This window comes from Mastomys coucha, unplaced genomic scaffold (assembly GCF_008632895.1).
Source record: "Mastomys coucha isolate ucsf_1 unplaced genomic scaffold, UCSF_Mcou_1 pScaffold18, whole genome shotgun sequence".
Taxonomy (NCBI): Eukaryota; Metazoa; Chordata; class Mammalia; order Rodentia; family Muridae; genus Mastomys; species Mastomys coucha.
Genome location: NW_022196900.1, coordinates 26,041,339 through 26,059,547, shown reverse-complemented (window position 1 = coordinate 26,059,547; position 18,209 = coordinate 26,041,339). Strand labels below are relative to the sequence as shown.

The 18,209-nt window shown below is 41.1% G+C and overlaps 1 protein-coding gene across 1 annotated transcript in view; it reads right to left on the bottom strand.

Moving 5' to 3' along the window:
- The window catches only part of Pappa (pappalysin 1), a 228,720-nt gene that overhangs the window by 72,187 nt on the left and 138,324 nt on the right, over positions 1-18,209 (bottom strand). The gene's annotated exons all lie outside the window — the stretch shown is intronic.

Below are 18,209 nucleotides of genomic sequence, written 5' to 3'. Positions count from 1 at the left end.
AGAGGGGTCTAACTAAAGCAAACAAAACCTCATGGTGAACCAAATGACCATCCTGTCAATGTCTGAGACTTCCATGTCTCATGTCTCTGATAGGAAAAGCCTAACAGCTAATTTGCAGTTACCTTCTCTCTTCTAGTAAGGACAACCGCAAGAGAAGTGCGGAGTTTTATTGAACTCATCCTAGCCATATGTTTTCTGATTTTTTTTTCTTTCTTTTCCCTTTCTGAGTTTATGACTGCATGTTGCCAGCTACCTAGGGGAGTTTGTGACCCAGAGCTGGAGATTCATGGATGTCTGGGCTGAGAATGTCCTTAGAAATATTCATGTTATCTATCATATTCCATAGAGGAGAAAATAGTAGGTGGAGCTTAAAGATATAGTTATCTCTGTGGACTGTGTAGACCAGTAGCTGTCCTAGAGGTATCTTGAAGTGCCTGTCTGCAGATCCAGTCTGTGGCTGAAAAATCTGGGGACTCTCATTCACTCCATGTATGCCAACCACTATACCCAACTCTTGCCTCCCAATCCCCGACATTTGTAGACAGCTGCTTTCAATTAGAGGAGTTAGTAATGTCTTACTTTCAAAGGATTTTTTTTAAATCCACTTTATCTTCTACTCACACACAATGTACACAATTGCATAGAGATGGAGGGAGAACAGGAGGACAGAGGTTCTTGTATTTTCCTACATGGACAGATTTTATGAGGTTTCCATAGAATTTTGATTTTATATATTTCCAGGCCCTCTGAAAATCAGGGGAAGGAAGAAATTTCCCTCAAACCCTTGACCTATCTTTTCAAATTTCTTCTTTCTACCCAGAGGAACCTGTGATGGGCTTCATAGAAAGACAGAGGAGAGGAAGTAAGGAGGAAAGAATGTAAGAATATACATTGCCAACAACACTTGTGTGCACACAAAATCTTAACCTGGCCCTTGTTTTCCAACAGCTCTCCCTAGATTATACTTTATCTTCAGACTTAAGATAAAGTAACTAGCTAAGTTGTTCCGTAACTAAGCTATACTCCCTAAGATATCAAATATCAAGATCTCAGGGTCCTGAAGAACACAAAACGGAAAGACTGCTAGGAGACAGCATTCCTGGCTGCAGCCATAAAGGGTCAAGGAAGCCTGGAGACAGCACAGCTCAGGTGAAGTGAACTCCATAAACTGCCTCCATAAACTCAGCTTTGCTCCCTTCTCAAGGCTCCCCGACCAGGTGGTATGGGCACCAGCTTTTAAATATGTTATGTGCACATAGGATGGTGTCTATCATATAATCTCATTTCATCTCAGTAGTAACTGTGTAGGATAAGCATTTGGCTTTCCATTTGACAAATAAAGACTGTGAGGTTTTGGGAAGAGACTAGTCATTTCATCACACAAAGTTTGTATGATTCGGTGTTTTTTCCCCTCTCTCCCTATGGCTAGTCTTCCCAAACAAGTTTACCCCATATGCTTGGCATCATGTACTCACAATATGATTTCTTACTTGCCCCTCGATTTCCTCCTGGATGTACTTGAAGGACGATGATTGGCTACTTTTTCCTCCAGAGTCCAACTTGGCTAATTAGGCCACAGTCACTGAATTGATGTGGGGTTTTTTTTTCAAGGCTCCTAGGTGGTAAAAATCAATCTAGAAGCCCAGGTCACCATAGGCCTAAACCAATGTAATGACCATATAGTATTAGGAAGGCATCAAGATATCTAGATCATTCCAGACATGGGAAAGTCACACTCTAACTCATGCTGTTTGGTAGGATAAAATATATCCAATGAGTATAGATGTATTAGAATATTTTATTTTATTTAAGCTATAAAAACACCCCATAATAAAGGAATTAGAGTCATTCTTATCTCCCAGATAAGGAGCAGGCTGATAGCTTTAGTACAATGAACCTGCTGGACCAGTAGAAGGGAAGCTGGCTTATCATTGTTACCATTCTCAGTCCTTTCCCAGGACAGGCATCACTAACTAAAGTCTGTACACTCCTCCTCTCCCTGGGTTATTCTAACAAAACACCATGGAGAAATACTCAAATAGCCAGAATTAACCTAGGATGTGAATCTATTTATACACCTTGAACTTGAGCAGTATGGGCAATACTGAAATCTTAACCATTCGTTGTCAGTACTAAGAGTATACAAACCCAAAGTAGGCACTGAGAAAGTATTAGCAGAATAAAAGAATGAGCATGAGGCAATAATTCTTTCCACAGCTTAGGTCAGCTGACACACACAGTGAACGAAGGCAGCTCAAACATTCCAAGCTGAATCAGGCTCCTCCCACTGCTCATCATAGACCACATTCATAGGGTAGTTTTTACCATTCCTAAGCACAATTTTCTAATCTTCTCTAGCCCTGATTCATACTGACATGAACTTGAAACATGAGAACTTGAAAGGCAATCAAGGGTTAACAGATGTACTCTCCAATAAGCACGCGTGTACACACACACACACACACACACACACACACACAGAGGGAGAGAGGGGGGGAGGGAGGGAGAGAGAGAGGGAGGGAGGGAGAGAAAGAGAGAGAGAAATAGAGAGAGAGAGAGTGAGAGAGAGAGAGGGAGAGGGAGAGACAGAGCTCCAATCCCTTCCTCCAACCTCCTTTCTACACACTAATAACAATGAGGGGAGGGAGAAGGAGGGGGAGGAGGCTTTCTTTCACCAACCATTAGAAACAATTATCACTTTCCCCAGGCCTGCTGAGCACTTTCCCCTTTGATGCCTGCCTTAAAGAGATAGAGAGCAAGGGGAGGGGGAGGTTGCCTTTCTTTCAGTCTGATGATTTACTGTATGGTGTGGGCAGACAATCAAGCAAAGAAGCTGGACAGAGAGAGGCTACCTTCACTCTTCTAAAGTTGTGGAGCGAACAGCAGATCTAGGGGCCTCTGCCTAGGAGACAATTCTCAATAAGAATTTGGCTTTGGAAGCTCTCCAGCCTTGGGTCTCTGCTTGGGACTGATTAGCACCTCATTGTCCCCAGGGAACTGTCCTGAAAATGTTATGCATTTCACACTCCTTAGAGATCCAATGCCAACCAAGCCTACTCCTCCACAAGATGTGAACTGTTGTGATTTGTGGTGCAAGCCCCTGATCTGATCAAATGGCTACAAGGAAAAGGTGTGCTTTCCCATAGAAATTCTTTAAGATAACTTTCTCTGTTCCTTGCCGATATGGTTTACTGATGGATTAACTAAATTTCATAGCTATATCTCTGAACCTTTATTATTGCTACATTGGGGCATATCTGCTAACTCACACTTCTTTCTTTTTTTTTTTAATTTTTTTCTTTTCTTTTTTTTTCTTTTTTCTTTTTTTTCCCTTCGAGACAGGGTATCCCTGGCTGTCCTGGAACTCACTCTGTAGACCATGCTGGCCTCGAACTCAGAAATCCACCTGCTTCTGCCTCCTAAGTGCTGGGATTAAAGGCATGCGCCACACTTCTTTCTTATAAATAAGCTTCAGATTTTTGATGGACAGAAATGAGCATCTCAATCTTCTAAGGCAAAAGCTGCTATTGGAATCTAAGACAGCATCAATGAAGGTGAGCACACCAGAGCTTCCTTAATAAAATTTGCTGGCCAGATTCTGTGTCAAGGTTAGTCTTCATATTCTTAGGGACTCTGTCAACAAGATATCTTTGTTGATGATTTGGGGCTCAGAAGTGGAAAAACAGCATGCCTGTACCATGCCTGTCAGGAGCAGGTGGTAAAGTCTGGATATGATTTCTGTGTTAGACCAAGACAATTTTCTAATCCATGTCCATTCTACAGGTGAGGAAATCAAGGTTTACACAGTGTACATGATGCTAATAAAAAAGTTGGTGACAATAATGGAATGATAAGGTTATCCCACCATTCTTCTCTATTCCATTCTTCCCTTGAGTGGGGGTCGGGGGGAGTCATGGTCCAATTTTTCAGATAGAGAAACAATCACAACAGCAATGACAGTAATAACACAATCCCAGTTCACAACTAAAGGCACATGAAATGGTAGTTCTCATGTGTCCATATCACAGGGCTTATGTGCACTTCCCACTTTACAAAAAAGAACCAGGCAATAGCCTAAACCCATTTTGGACACCAGCTTTTAGAAGGCTAGGTAGGGGCTCAGGATTCTCCAGCTAGTAAATCCTCTAACAAGGGAGAGTGATTAGTGTCGGATGTGGTAGTAGGCTTTTGTGCAGCTGACAACTGCAGCCATGCAAAGCCTCTCCAGGCTCACTTCACAGAGGCCCTCACAGGCTGCCCCTGGCTCCTAATTATGCCATTCACCAGTCACCCAGGCCTGCCTCTGAACTCCTGACCCAGTACTGAAAGACTCAGGATCTCATTACTAATCTCTTAAGCCACCTAGTTCTCCAAAATACATCCATTTAAGTTAGAGGCCAAGGCTTCCTCAGGGTGGGAGGTGGGGAGAGAGAAAGTCTGGCTCTGGAGCTTCTTGTGGCATGACCATGATCTCTTACTGGAGCCCTTGTCCCAGTTCATAGAGCAGCTGGTATGGCTGGGTGACTCAGTACAAGGCAGGCCTTGCAAAGCGTAAGTGTCTTGGCTACACTAGTACATTGGAGCCCACCTGTTTGTAATTTTAGGGGTGCAGATGGGGGACAAGGCCTGTGTTTGCTTTAATTATTATTGTTGTTGTTGAAAAGGAAGAAAAAATTAGCAGAAACTGCTAACATCTGGAGACTGCCCTTCAGTTCATGTGCTATCCCACAGTAGAGCAGGGGATCTCTAGCAAGAGTCCAGGGCTCATGTGCCACTTTCAGGAGTGAGATTCTGGAAGGATAAGGACAGTAAGGTAAGAAATTTCCTCATGTTCCTAAGAGAAAGGGGAAATGTTATGGATCTCCAGATATCCCAGGTTTCTTTTGGAAGAATCAGTTTTCCCTCTCTTGTGCTGAAAATAAAACCTTTCTCCTATATTTACTCTTTTCCTCTCATTAATTTACTTATTCAGCTAACACTTACCTAGCTCTTATTATGTGCTAAGATCTTTATACCCATGGGATATGTGAGAAGATGAAACCCAGAGGAAAATAATAATAGAGAGTCCCCACAGCTCTTCCTAATAAACGACTCCTAAACCCATGGAAAGAAGAAAGGAAAGAATTGAGTGGCCTGACATGTATAGAATCACAGGTTGGTTCTGGCTTCAAGGTTCAAGTAGTCTGAGGGATTGGTATGGATGAGTAAGGGACTGAAAAACTATGCCTGAAACCAGATCTGAAGTGTAAATTCCCTATGTCAAGTAGACTCTAGAGATAAAAAAGGGTTGAGAAGGAGAAAAACTGAGCCACAGCTGAGCCATGACAAAACCAGTTTTCCAGATGTTGTCAGCTTCACAGCATGAAGGAAGAAGGTCAAGAGGCTGTGCCTTATTCTGTATACAGCTCCCAATATAATATTTTTGAAAACAATGCTAATTTTTCTATGTTTTCTGATCTTTCTTCTTTTATGTTAATATAAGTAGCAAATTTCAAAAATTCTACATCATGATTCATGACTGGTATATATTGTAGAAATGGATAAAACATCAGTCTATACTGATTGGATCAGAACCTATGTCCTCTGTTTATTTTAACCAAAATGGACACTAGACATTAGAAAGGAAAACAGATGCCATGGCTAGCAGTAAGTGGGCATCCTGAGGCATCACCTGCTCCAGATAAGAATCCAGCATTATAGTGGGTTTCCTTTCAGAGCCCTGAGATGTTGCTTGTTCCAGAAAAAGAAGGCACTGAGAAAATTTTATTTTCACACCATAACACAGGAAGCCATTTTTCTAGAACAAGATTAAGGAGTATCTTTTGATAGCATTCTGGTACTATAAAACTGCTGATTAGCATTTAAATACAAAGACTAAAATTGCAAATACAGTTAACTTTAATTTGAAAACAAAAAATGATCTCATTGACCCTGGAGCAAAATTGGGAGTCATAGTTAATCCTAGATCAAAGTTTCACAGTGAGAAATCCTTACCACCAAGCTCAAAGATTGAGGGAGATAGGTCATCAGATCCCTCCAATCTCTTCTCCACTTTTCCCTGAAAAGCCTAGGTTGTTCATGGGTTAATCAGGAAATCGATGATCATACCAAAGCTATAGACACTTAAACTCTTGATTAAGAAGAGCTGAGCAGTGGTTGATGGCATTCTTGACCACACCAGACTGTTCAGAAAGGTCACAAGAGTGATTTTTCACTTAAAAACATGTATCATAATGAGACACAATTTTCTCAAGTTCATAAAACTGGGTGTTACCAAGTTGTTTTTGTTTTTGTCTCACTGCCTTCTCCAGCTTTGCTAACTAAGCTCTGGGTAAGAGAAAATGTATTCAGGATGATGTACAAGTCATAGTGCTTGTAGAGGATTCTTGTAATATGCCAACATAGCCAGGCTGTATATATTTGTTCTTCAGTCCTGTTTCCTATTGAGCATATGCGTTCACTGATGTCCTGCTATTGCTGCTGCATGTGTGCTTGTTTCCTCTTTGTTCTCTACAAGAGGCAGGGTCCCTTCCTGGGCTGTCTGAGGTATCATTTCTCCTGGATAGATTCCAAGGATGTGCTTTCAGTGACATATGCAGGGGGCAGAGGACAGAGTTGCTGTAATTGTTGACAGAGCCCCTATGATCTACCAGTTTGAAGAAGGACCTTAGTCTTGAGAAAAATAGATAGCATGACTTTCTGTCATGGTATGCCAGATTCCAGAAGAGAGATAATAGCTGTGATCAGCACATTAGGAGGCTTTAAGACTCCCAAGGTGCCGAGTGGCCATTCCTGACTTTCCTGTCTACCAGATTATTAGCAGAGGTCTCTGAAAGATTGGGGCTCCATGAATATGTCTTCACTAGTGTCAGCCTTGGACAGGTCAACTCACATCTGTACACAGCAGTGGCACCTTGGCATTATGCTTTGGCATCCTCTGTATGAATTCACACCCCCTACACCTGACTTGTACTCCATAGGACAAAAGCAACTTTAGATGTTTTGATGTCAAAGTTATGTGTTTTGGAAGTTCTACTTTTGTCATTCACCAAGTGAATGACTTCAAACCCATTGCTAAGTCTGTATTTCCCCACTGCAAAGTGAGATGACCTTCTATTCAGAAGAACTGGCATAGGAATTCAAAGAGATCCTGCATGCACAAAGGTGTAAGCACATCATGCCCATTTATTAGGAAGCACCCAAGTTTGCCCTTTCTACATGATTTATTCTTCCTCAGGGAGAGAGCTCTAGACAGCCCTACCTTACCTTTGGGCCACCTGAAGACTTCAAAACTTATCTTCTGTAGTGAAAACATAAGATAAAACATAAAATATAAAACATAAAACATAAGATGAAAACATAAGCTTCTTCATAAGATAACTGGCATGTGTGAATGTGAACATATAGTATAAAGTTCTGGATACAGAACTGGTACCCAGAGTGCACTTCACATTCTGGTATGGTCATTAATAACAACTGTTATTGCAATTATGTTGCCATTACACCTGCCATTTATTACTGTGGTGTGGTTACTCCTTTTCTTCCTCCATTTACTCTTATAGCCCATAATGTCTTTTTCCTTTCTTGTTCCTTCCTCTTCCTCTCTGTTTTCCTTTCTGGTTCTTACTCCTTCACAGCCTCCAGTGCTTAGCTTCTTACTTGGAGACCACGTTAAAAATTGATCACCACTTAAAAGCTGAAAGGACATACCATAATGCGTTCATTACTCCCTGTGGGAAGCTAATCATGGGGACATTCTTGATACTTGATCTCTCCACAGTGTCAGGGGCAAAAGAGCTGATTAAAACCTTCCCTCCACATCATCCAAAGTCTAGCCATTCCCTAGGATCAGCACTAAGTTATTGGAAAACAGGATGTTAGTTCTTCAACATTTATCAGATGCGAGGACATACAGCAGTGAATACGGGAAACATCACTAAGGAAAGCTATGTAGGTTTTGAGGTAGGGTCCAACACTGGAGACATAAAGGAGAATAAAGGAACAAATTCTTTTTTATTTTCAGATCGTCATCATCATCAACATCATCATCAACATCATCATCATCCTTTGCCAAATGATAGATAAATCAGGCCCAGTTTGAGTTAGAAGGCCCAGTCTGCTCTCCCCATAAGATGTAAAGCTAAAGAATATAAGCTGAGAATTATGACCCAAACACAGAGAATTATGACCCAAACATTTTACTTAGAACTTCCTGATACAATTTGCTGATTCAATCCAGTTACAAAGGAGATGCCCTGACGTTCTATAAATACAAAAACATTTTTTCCTAAATGTTCTCCAAATATGGATACTCTATGCTAGGCCCTGGAAATTACTAAAGACAGAAGGTAGAGCCCAAATCCTTAGCTGCTCATGCTTCTTTTAGTATACAAATCCAATGTTGAGATACCTAGACTCTGAAAGGTGGCTAAGCCTTAAAATGTATCTGAAGGAGTACTGGCAACTCGAGAGAGAAGGGAAAAAATCTCAAGCCTTATCCCAGGATTCCAGGTCCTTCGTTCTGCCTAAAACACACCGCTTGGGCTACATAGAAAAGTTTGTGCCAACTGCACCAGGCCTTGCCTACTATAAAGGGTCTGGATTTCACCGGCTGTAGGAAATGATTTAGAGAGCTTTACAAAAAACTGTTAATGTGGATCATCTATTTCTTATGAATGAAGGAGAATGTATTCAAAGGACAAAAACACTCCCATGAGAACTGGTGCAGACAAAAATTTTAAGGTTTTCTATCACTAAATGATCAGTCCATCATACCTCACTCAAGGAAAAAAAGAGAAATTTAAAAAAAAATCTTGGGAAAGGTGATATGGGATAGAACACAGTGGGGTGCAGTAGACAGAAAGTGCGAGTGCCTCACCTATTCTGCCACAAAATGTGAGACACTTTGAGAAGCTTTCCCTCCCTATCTGGGAAATGGATAAATTCTTTCACTATGGACTTATAATGATTTCATTTGATTAATGGATCTAGAGAACTTGCCAAGCGTTTTGTGTGAGCTATGTTTTAAAATCTTCATGATCTAAAATATCCTAATTTACATTTGAGAAGACAGAGGTTCAGCACGGCTCAAGTGCTGAGAGATCTTTCTGTGCAGGAGCAAAGGCATATGATACACTCACTCTAAACCTGTTTTGTCCATAGAATAGCCCACACCCACCATGAAGCTACTTAAACTTACCTAAATGAAAACTGCACCTTCTTGAATACATGAGCCACATCTTATGACTTGGTGTCATAAGTAGTTAAAGATTGCTGTATAAAACAGAGTCAGTGTAGGGTATTTCTAGCCAAGTAAGAAGTTCCAGTACACAGCTCACTGGTCTTGAGCTCTCCATGATGTCACAGTTTTGTTTTCCCTCAAACATAGTCCTGACTTTAGCTTTTTGATGTGTGTCAAGTACTATTCTGCCCTCATTTGCATTTTACTGCTACTATATTTCTTTATCTCTTGCTTCCAGGTGCTATACTGAAGACACAGGCATCACCCAGGGAGCATCCTCACTCCCTGGAACAGTATTTATCAGCAAATCAGATCCTCATCCAAGCCCATGGCTCTCCAAGGGGGAACTCCTTCTCAGGAAGGGGAAAATTGAAGACACAGATTAAATGTCCCCTTCCACCAACTATACATATAGGTCTAACTGAGGAAGGGCATGGGGGTAAACAGGAAGCTATTATGTGTGCTTTTCAGTAACAGTACAATTCATGGGACCCTTGGAGCCCATTTCTCCCTGAAAATTGAATATGTTCAAATGTATCTAGGTTTGCTTGTGCTTAGGACAAGCTGAGACTTTTAAGTTTTAAGAAAGCTATCACTGTGGTGACAGTGAAATTAGGAAACTCTTTCTAGTCTGATCATACAGATGACATATCAAGACTGACTTTTCAAATTCAGGACTTGGAGGGAGCTAGAGAATGGAGCTTAGGAGCCTTGAAGAACAAACACAAACAGGAGTGTTCACACAAACAAAAACAGAGTCCTGTGCCCAGCCAAACCTCGGCTCCTTTCCAAAGCTCCTCCTTCAGGCCTGGCTTGAGAAAGTTTACTTTCAGAGTAGAGAAATGAGCATGTGGTTTGGGGGACAGAATTCAATACCAGTGAAGCAGCAGGCTCAGCAAAGCTTGACTGATGCTTGCCTCCTAAGTTCATTACAGCCCCCAAGAGTGAATGCTGCTTACATTTTTTACATGTTTCTTGGGTACAGAACATGAAACTAAATTATACAGCAAAGGCTATGTTGGCTACAAGCCGGTGACCCCACTTAAAACAAAACAATAGTACAAAAGAGAAGAAAGAAAGGAAGGAAGAAAGAAAGAAATGAGGAAAGAAAGAAAGGAAGGAAGGAAGGAAGAAAGAAAGAGAGGGATGGAAGGAGGGAGAAAGGGATGGACAAAGGGAGGAAAAGAGGAAGGAAAGAAAGGGAGAAAGGAGAGAGGAGAGGTGCCATGCAGAGAGAAAGCATACTAAACACCTACAGAAAAACATAGAAAGGGATCATGAGAGAAGGGAGTCTGGTTAAAAGGCAGGGATGAAGAAGTGTCTGATTCTGAAAATGAGGTTTAATGAGGGTGATGTGGAGAAGAAGGGCAACAGGATGAGGGCGGGTCAGGTTTGGATGGAGACCATAAATAAAGGCCTAGGAATTTTCCTAGATGGGGCATGGATAAGGTTGACAAGGGAAGGGTCAGATCTCCACAGAGACCTCAGAAGACTGAGCCTCAAGCCACAGAGCTCTGCTTTTTCTTGGGCTTCAAGTCAAGTCCTCTGGCATCTGAAAGATGGAGACTCACTCTTCAAATATGGCCCTCAGGGCTACAGATGGCACTCGTGAAGTCAATACATTCTTAGTGCCTGCCTGGAAGTTACTAGATTACTGTCTGTAACTTCCTTCATGTCAGTACTGTGTTCTGCTTCAGACGTAGTTTACTCCAGTATCAAATGCTTTAGAGGGACTGAGATCTGAAATTATTCCGATATCCAGTAAGAACAAGCACATACATTGGACTTGGTATGCTGGTTCATTGTATTCTCAAGATCATAATACAGAGAGGGGAGCCTGTCCAGTCTGCAGATGAGAAAAAACTGAGGCTTATAAAGGTGAGGTAATGTGTCAGGCATCATATAGCTCAAAAGTACATCAGTTCTTTCTCCATGCAAAGCCTAGACTTTATATATAACAATATGACCATACATTGTATGTGGCCATACATATTCTTAAATTTATCCTCAGAGTGTCCAAGTACAAAGAAAAAATAATTCCATGCATAACCATCCTGCCAACTGTCCCTTCCTCCTCAAAGTATATCCTGCTGAGGTTAACTCCATATATTAGAACATTTTCTCACAATATGTTTTACCTCAGTAGAGGATACCATGCCAGTTCCTTCTCCCTTGAGGGAAATGACTATATTCTTTATCTCCATGTCATTCCATTGCTTAAAATGGTACTTTTGACAGGGTGGGGTCACAACTCAGCACTACTGGCCTTCCATCAGAATACCAAAATCATTCCATAAGCAATGGGAAATGAGTTAAGAACTGGGGCCTCTCTAAGTCTGAAGCTACTCAAAGTTGGTACTGGGAAGCTGAGTTAAAAAAAAAAAACTATATCTAAGGGTTGAAGATAGTGGTAAAGAGGACTGGCTACTCTTCTGGAAGAGTTGGATTTGATTTACAACATACATATGACAGCTCACAACTATCTATTCCAGTTCTAGGGAATCTGGTACACATGATGTACAGACACAGAATCAGGCAAAATATCTGCACACATATTTGAAAAGCAATTTTGAAGTAACCTCATGTGTAACATGACCAGTAAACAGTGGACCCCAGGCTTAATCGAGTTGCAGATGCCAATTGATTGTACATGTTTCCAACTTTCACCACTCAAATATTCATCATCTGTCGAAGGAGGAAATGAGTGAAGGATGGAGAGATGGGGTGAGGAGGAGGACCAGGAAGATCCCTGCAAGGTTGAATAGATTTAAAGACTCTCCAAGCACAAGGGTTCCCTTGATGGGTTTGAAGAATGACAGGTCAGAGACTCAATTTTGTACTGCTTTGGAGGGAATTTTGGGTGCCCCTCATGAGTGGGACAGTCTGTAACAAACCACGGTACTTTCTGTTCTGTCTCCTTAGATGACTTGCACATGTGCTCTTGAACAATTATTCAGAAACCACCAGGAGAAAGCAGATCCCTTGGGCCTTTGGGGAAACTACTTGGAATCTATGTGCTCCAGCATTTCAGCATGTTCCCTTTCCCTCTCCTTCCCTGCCATTGGCAAACGCTGCCCCTTTTCCTAATGAGAAGAGTTGAATACTTTGGTTGAAGGCAGGGACAAGCAAGCAAGGGGCAGACAGACTTTGGAACTGTCTCCCTAGCACTAGCTAACAAGTCCAAGATTACTCCTTGTTCTTTGCAGATATTATTGTATAAGCAGCACTGGGGAAATGCTTCGCAGTACAAGATTTCTGAGTGGAGATGTTTTCATGTTAACACCTGTAGTGTTAGAAGAAAAATAGAAGAAAACAAAGGGGAGTGCTGTAGACAAGCAGTCCATGTCCCTCTCTCTGAGCCTCAGCCTCCTCACTTTGAGAGAAGCCTGTTATGTTCAGAAGGGTGACTGGGAAGTGCATGGGAAATGGTGTGCTTAATGGGATCTGGCATACAGGAGGTTTTCAGAAGGTATTACCGCTGTTTTTTCCATGTTAACGTCTGACCAGTTTGCCTTTTTTTAAAGTCTCAGAAAAGCTTTCCTCAGCCCTCAGGATAAAGAATAAATGCTAAGCATCTGCAGTGTCTCTACTCACCCCTCCTAACACATTGACTTTTAAAAATTTGTGGCCATTTATTTATTTATGGTTGTTTCTTTGTTTGTTTGTACTTTCTGTGTGTCATTCACTTTGTCTCTTATACCATCTTTGTCCTGGCCTCACTGTGTCTCTATTGACAACATGTTCTTCATATCAGTGCCTTACCCTGAGCATCAATTTTTCTCTCTTAAATGACAGCTCAACAACTTTCTTCTTTTACACACACACACACACACACACACACACACACACACACACACACCTGGGCACGTGCATGTGTTTGTGTTTTCTAAGACTAAAACAATTAAGGTTGAAAGTTGGGTACAAACATAATGGTGTTTCCTTCAGCGAAAAAGACAAACATTATGTTCATTGACAAACATTATGTATGTTGCTTATAGGAAAGTAGATAGAGCTAGAGCTAATCACACTAAGACAAATAAGTTAGAGTTGGGAGAATAGATATTGAATGTTTCCTCTCAAAAATGAATACTACATAGTTCTGTGTTTGTGTGTGTGGTGTAAGATTATGCTAAGTTACAAGAAAGGTAGAAAAGGACTAACTTGACATAAGAAAGGACTAGAAGGAGGGAGGAGAAAGTTAGAAAGCCAGAGTGTGAATATAAACAAATTAAATGATATTTGTGAATGAAAATTTCTTTGTGAGACATATCGCCATGTACAAGAATAAGATAGTTACTGAAAACAAAAAATGGAGGCCAAGGTTGGATATCTTAGCAGCAAGCTAAAATGGTGGAGTGCTATTTGAGTTATTGCAAGAGATCCTCCCACTTTCTTGGTATTCTTAAAATGTATATAACAGACAAGGTGACACAGATAACATCCATTCTTGTGACCATTTTCCCACATTCATGTTGGAAACAGATGTGAGCTGCTTGCTCTACACCTGGCCTCCTACCTGAATGCAATGGCCAGTCTCCCAATTTAGCCCTTTCCAGACCTGATTCCAAAGTCTTAGTGTGCCTATCTGTAAATAGAGACCGTTAATCCTGTTTCTGTAGTAGTTTAAGGAATTTGGTGCAGAGCCCAAGGGAACTTGGTAAACGTTATTTCTATGATGTATCCTAGACATTCTGAAAGTGGGCAAAGGACTTTTCCATGCAGGGAGCTGGCTGTCATCCCAGCTGTATGAGTAGGCTGACAACTGTGTGTTTTCTCCCCTGGGAAATTTCCTCTAGAGTTTATATCCTGAGACCTTTGACTACTGTTTCTAGGTGTATGACCCCTCTGGTATAACAATAAGCTCTCTGAGAGCAGCAAGAGGACCTGGCCTTTCTTAGAGATTCCCAACATGCCTAACACAGTATTGAGTGAGCATCAAATGTTTGCTGATAGGACTATGTTTAAGTGGGTGAAATGTGACCAATTGTCTCTCCTATATGGGTCAGCTCTGGGAGAGGATGTATAGTAGAACCTAACATTCAGGGGATAGGTCAAGGAAGTTGGTACTACCAGTTAAGTTCAAAAAGCCAGTGTTCTCTGTTTACTCTGCATCCTTAATCTCTACAATGTAGATGGTATTTCCATTTTCCAAAGGGAGACACTGAGCTTCCTGGAGGAATAGCTTGCCATGTGTTTCTAGGAATAGAAGTTAGAGGAGCAAAATCAGATCTGCATCTATTTGGCTTTAGATGTCAAAACTGCGATTCCCCATTGTTTTTTTAATTATTGTGTGTTCCCCTTTCCCATCAACACAGGCTATAAATATACATCTCTACCTCTCTTTAAAACAGACAAGTAAGTGATTGCTCTAGCATTAAACCTGACATGGTTTGTATTTTAATGGAGGGAGAGAGAGAGAGAGAGAGAGAGAGAGAGAGAGAGAGAGAGAGAGAGAGAGAGAGAGAGAGAGAGAGAGAGAGAGAGAAAGAGAGAGAGAGAGATGAGCACATCAAGAACCAGATGATAGCAATTCAGAATGAAGTTGCAAAGGACTCATCTACTCCCCAGAAGGTTAATGACAAACACAATCAAAACTAGTTATAAATTAAGAAGTGATGGTATTCTCTAATGTAGGAATCTCCATAGAACCAGCAGTTTAGTCGGAACTGTCCAGAAAACTCCAGAATGGGAGGAGCTTACTGTATCACAGCCCTTGCTTCAGTGCAAATAGGTCTCTCCCTTCTCATTTATTCTCAGAAGAGTTTTACCTTACGTTGGTCTTTAAATCACTTCTCTAGAAATGATCAGTGTAAGTTTGACCCTAAAAAGCTTAATCCAATAAACTGGTTGGTTGGCCAATATTCTGCAATCCCTATGAGGACTCTAGCTCTTCTTAGCATCTCCATCTCTTCCTTAGTCCATGGCAAAGAGGGGCTGCCTGCTTACACAGGAGGAAATAGTCTTAGGGAGAAGCACTCGGGATGAGGGCAGAGGGAGACATATTGACTTTGTGTTTTGGCAGCCTTTGGTGCAAAATATTGGAGAAATGTGAGGCATGAAAGCAAAATATTAACAAGACAAGATCTCTGCAAGCACTTAAACCAAACCAAACTGATCCATTTCTGAGGTTCCCAGAAGAGAGATAACTAGATTCTCTTTCTTCATTTCCATTTTTGTTCACTTACAGGAACTTTTGGATTCCAGCTGGGTCAGGAAGGTGCATAGCCCAAATACCCAAGGAATGTCTCTCATTATAGGATACTCAGCCCAATTTGCACAACCAGGAAGCTTTGATATGTCCGATAACATTTGGATACAAGACTCAGCATTCATGGGTAGCTTTACTGTAACCAAATTTGGGAAAGTTGTTTAAGGAGAATGAGGGAGAGAGACTGGAAATCATTAGAAGTGGCAGGATTATGCAAAATCAAAGCTCAAGTTTAGACTGGCATTCTAAGCTCACATAACACAAAGTGTGTCCCTCGTTCTCACTAGTCACAAGTGCCTGATCAATTTTTCTAATGCTACTATAATTTGGAGAGAGTACTCACACCTATTTTTCTTTTAAAGAATGCTGAGGTCTGAAATTGGATCTTGAACCTTTGTAGGCTATATCATAGACATAGAGATAGATACATGGTTCCAGCAAACACCTGAGTTTTTACCATTTTTATAATACCACAGAAAAGCTCAAAGAGAATAAAATAAGATTGGAAAGGGAATATGGCAATGGCTGGGCAGTTTCATAATTCCTCAGGTCAAGCTTGCCCTGGTGAAGACCAAAAGACTCCAGAAGAGGGTCAGTGTGTGGCAGAGAGTGGGAGCAGTCTCAACTCTAGAGATAGTGACTCTGCATAGGGGAGTTTGAGCCCCTAACACATGTCATCAAGAACTCTGTATGTTTTCCTGGAATCCAGCAACTCCTAACTTTGGCCTCATATTTCTAGGCTCCCATTGCCATCTTATAAGATCTAACTCTAGGACAAGCTTCTTTACATGTAGGATATGACACTGACTGGGGAGACCACAGACCTTCCTGCAGGGCTCCAAGGTATACAATAGAGTGTTTACCATGAAGAAGGCAATCATCGGCTGTGTGTGTGTGTGTGTGTGTGTGTGTGTGTGGTATTGAGCATGGTGGGTGGTAAAATTCAGGTGTGCCTTTGTCCTTGCACTCTGTTCTCTTGTATTTGATTTGGATAATGTCTGGACTGAGCTCCTATGAGCCTATTCATATATGCACATGTGGGTGAAGGATAAGGGAAAACAATAAGGAGAGGATGGAATAAAAGAAGAGGAAGCAAATGAAGAGAGAGGAAAGAGAAGGTGGAGGAGAATCAGTTGAGGGAAAGTATAGGACCCAGGATACCCCTTTCTATCTCATTCTTCAGTTCACCTTTCAAGAACCTACCAGCTCCTCTGCTCACCATCAACATCTTCACTAGAGGCCCTGACAGGGTGAAAATTAACTATCGGGTTCCTCTAACCATTGACCAAGGTAATGATAGGCACATTCCTATCTTCTCCTCCTCTGTTGTCAGAAGAGAGCAATACTTTCACTTCAGGAATAGTGCTTGCCCTGAAGGAAGCCAACTTTGTGTTGTACTGTCTATGGTTGCATATGTGTTTGCATACACATGGCTGTAACTGTGTGCATGAGCACATACACATATGTGCAGTAGACACATTTGCTTTCAAGTAAAGGAACTGGGACACTATTGTTCTGTGCCCCTGAAGACCTTTGTTTTCCTGATTCTACACCCAGCCTGCACACCCTGACCCCATAGACTATAGTGAGCTGATCTCATAATGACAAATTTAGTTACAGTGAATTCTCCTCATAACAAAGATTATATCCAAGCTTAGAGTAATGGAACCTAGTTGATTTCATTAAAATAAATTTGGTAATGATGATTTTGTGTCCTCCCATCCTCTTTATAGATTGAAGAGCTAGTATTTATAATGATTTTTTAAATTGGATTTTTGTTTATGGAGAGCTAATTAGCCATAATTCCTGGTAGACTTCTCCCTACAAAATTGGATTAATGGTCCCATGAAAGGATTTTTTTTCCAAATGAGGAGACTGGGAAATTCTTTTTTTTTAATTTTGGTCACATTATTAGCAATAATCTGGGTATATTTTAAGCACAGTTGCTTCCATTACTCCTGTATATGAAAGGCTTCTAAAGCATTAATAATTACCTCATTTGAATGTTGTTTTTTAAAGCATCTCTAGGAATGGGATATTAGGTGAATTTGGAATTCCTGTACCTTTAATCTGATGGAGAAATAATGGCTGGACATCTCTTGTTGTCAAGTGTAGGCAGGTGTGTGTATGTTGTATGTATGTACATGCACATTTACAGTAAGAACAAAGTCAGGCAGTCTTGGCACCCAGTGTTATCTAGTTGCTGTGCTTTGAGGAGAAGAAAAGATGAATGAAGCCACAGTCTACTCTCAAACTCCCAATAACCCACTGTGGGAAGTAATAGGGTACACAGATAAGATATTCCTGAAGCTCTCTATGAAGGTATGGCCATACATGTGAGTTCACCCAGTGCTGACATAGCACACAGACAAGAGGAATGCTGACCCATTCATGGCCAGGCTGACATTTCACATGAGAGGCACCATGGAATCCTGGGTAACTCATACCTTCCATTTTCCTAAGAGCATCCACTAATACATGCAAATGAGTAAATATAAATTTTAATAATGTGAACATAGGTAGGAGAGATGAAGAGATGATCAACTAGAAATGAAACTGAATATATGAAAGGTCCTACTTTACAGCACATTCAATAACTATCACTGGACCCCTGCCCAACGTCCTAATTCCCATTCATCAAAATGACAGCTAGACTCCAACAAACTTGAAATGAAGAAGCAGTATCAGAGAGGGATGACTGAGAATCATGGCTCATCTTTTAGGCCAAGAGGAAGACTGGGTATTTTTTCTTTCTTTTTT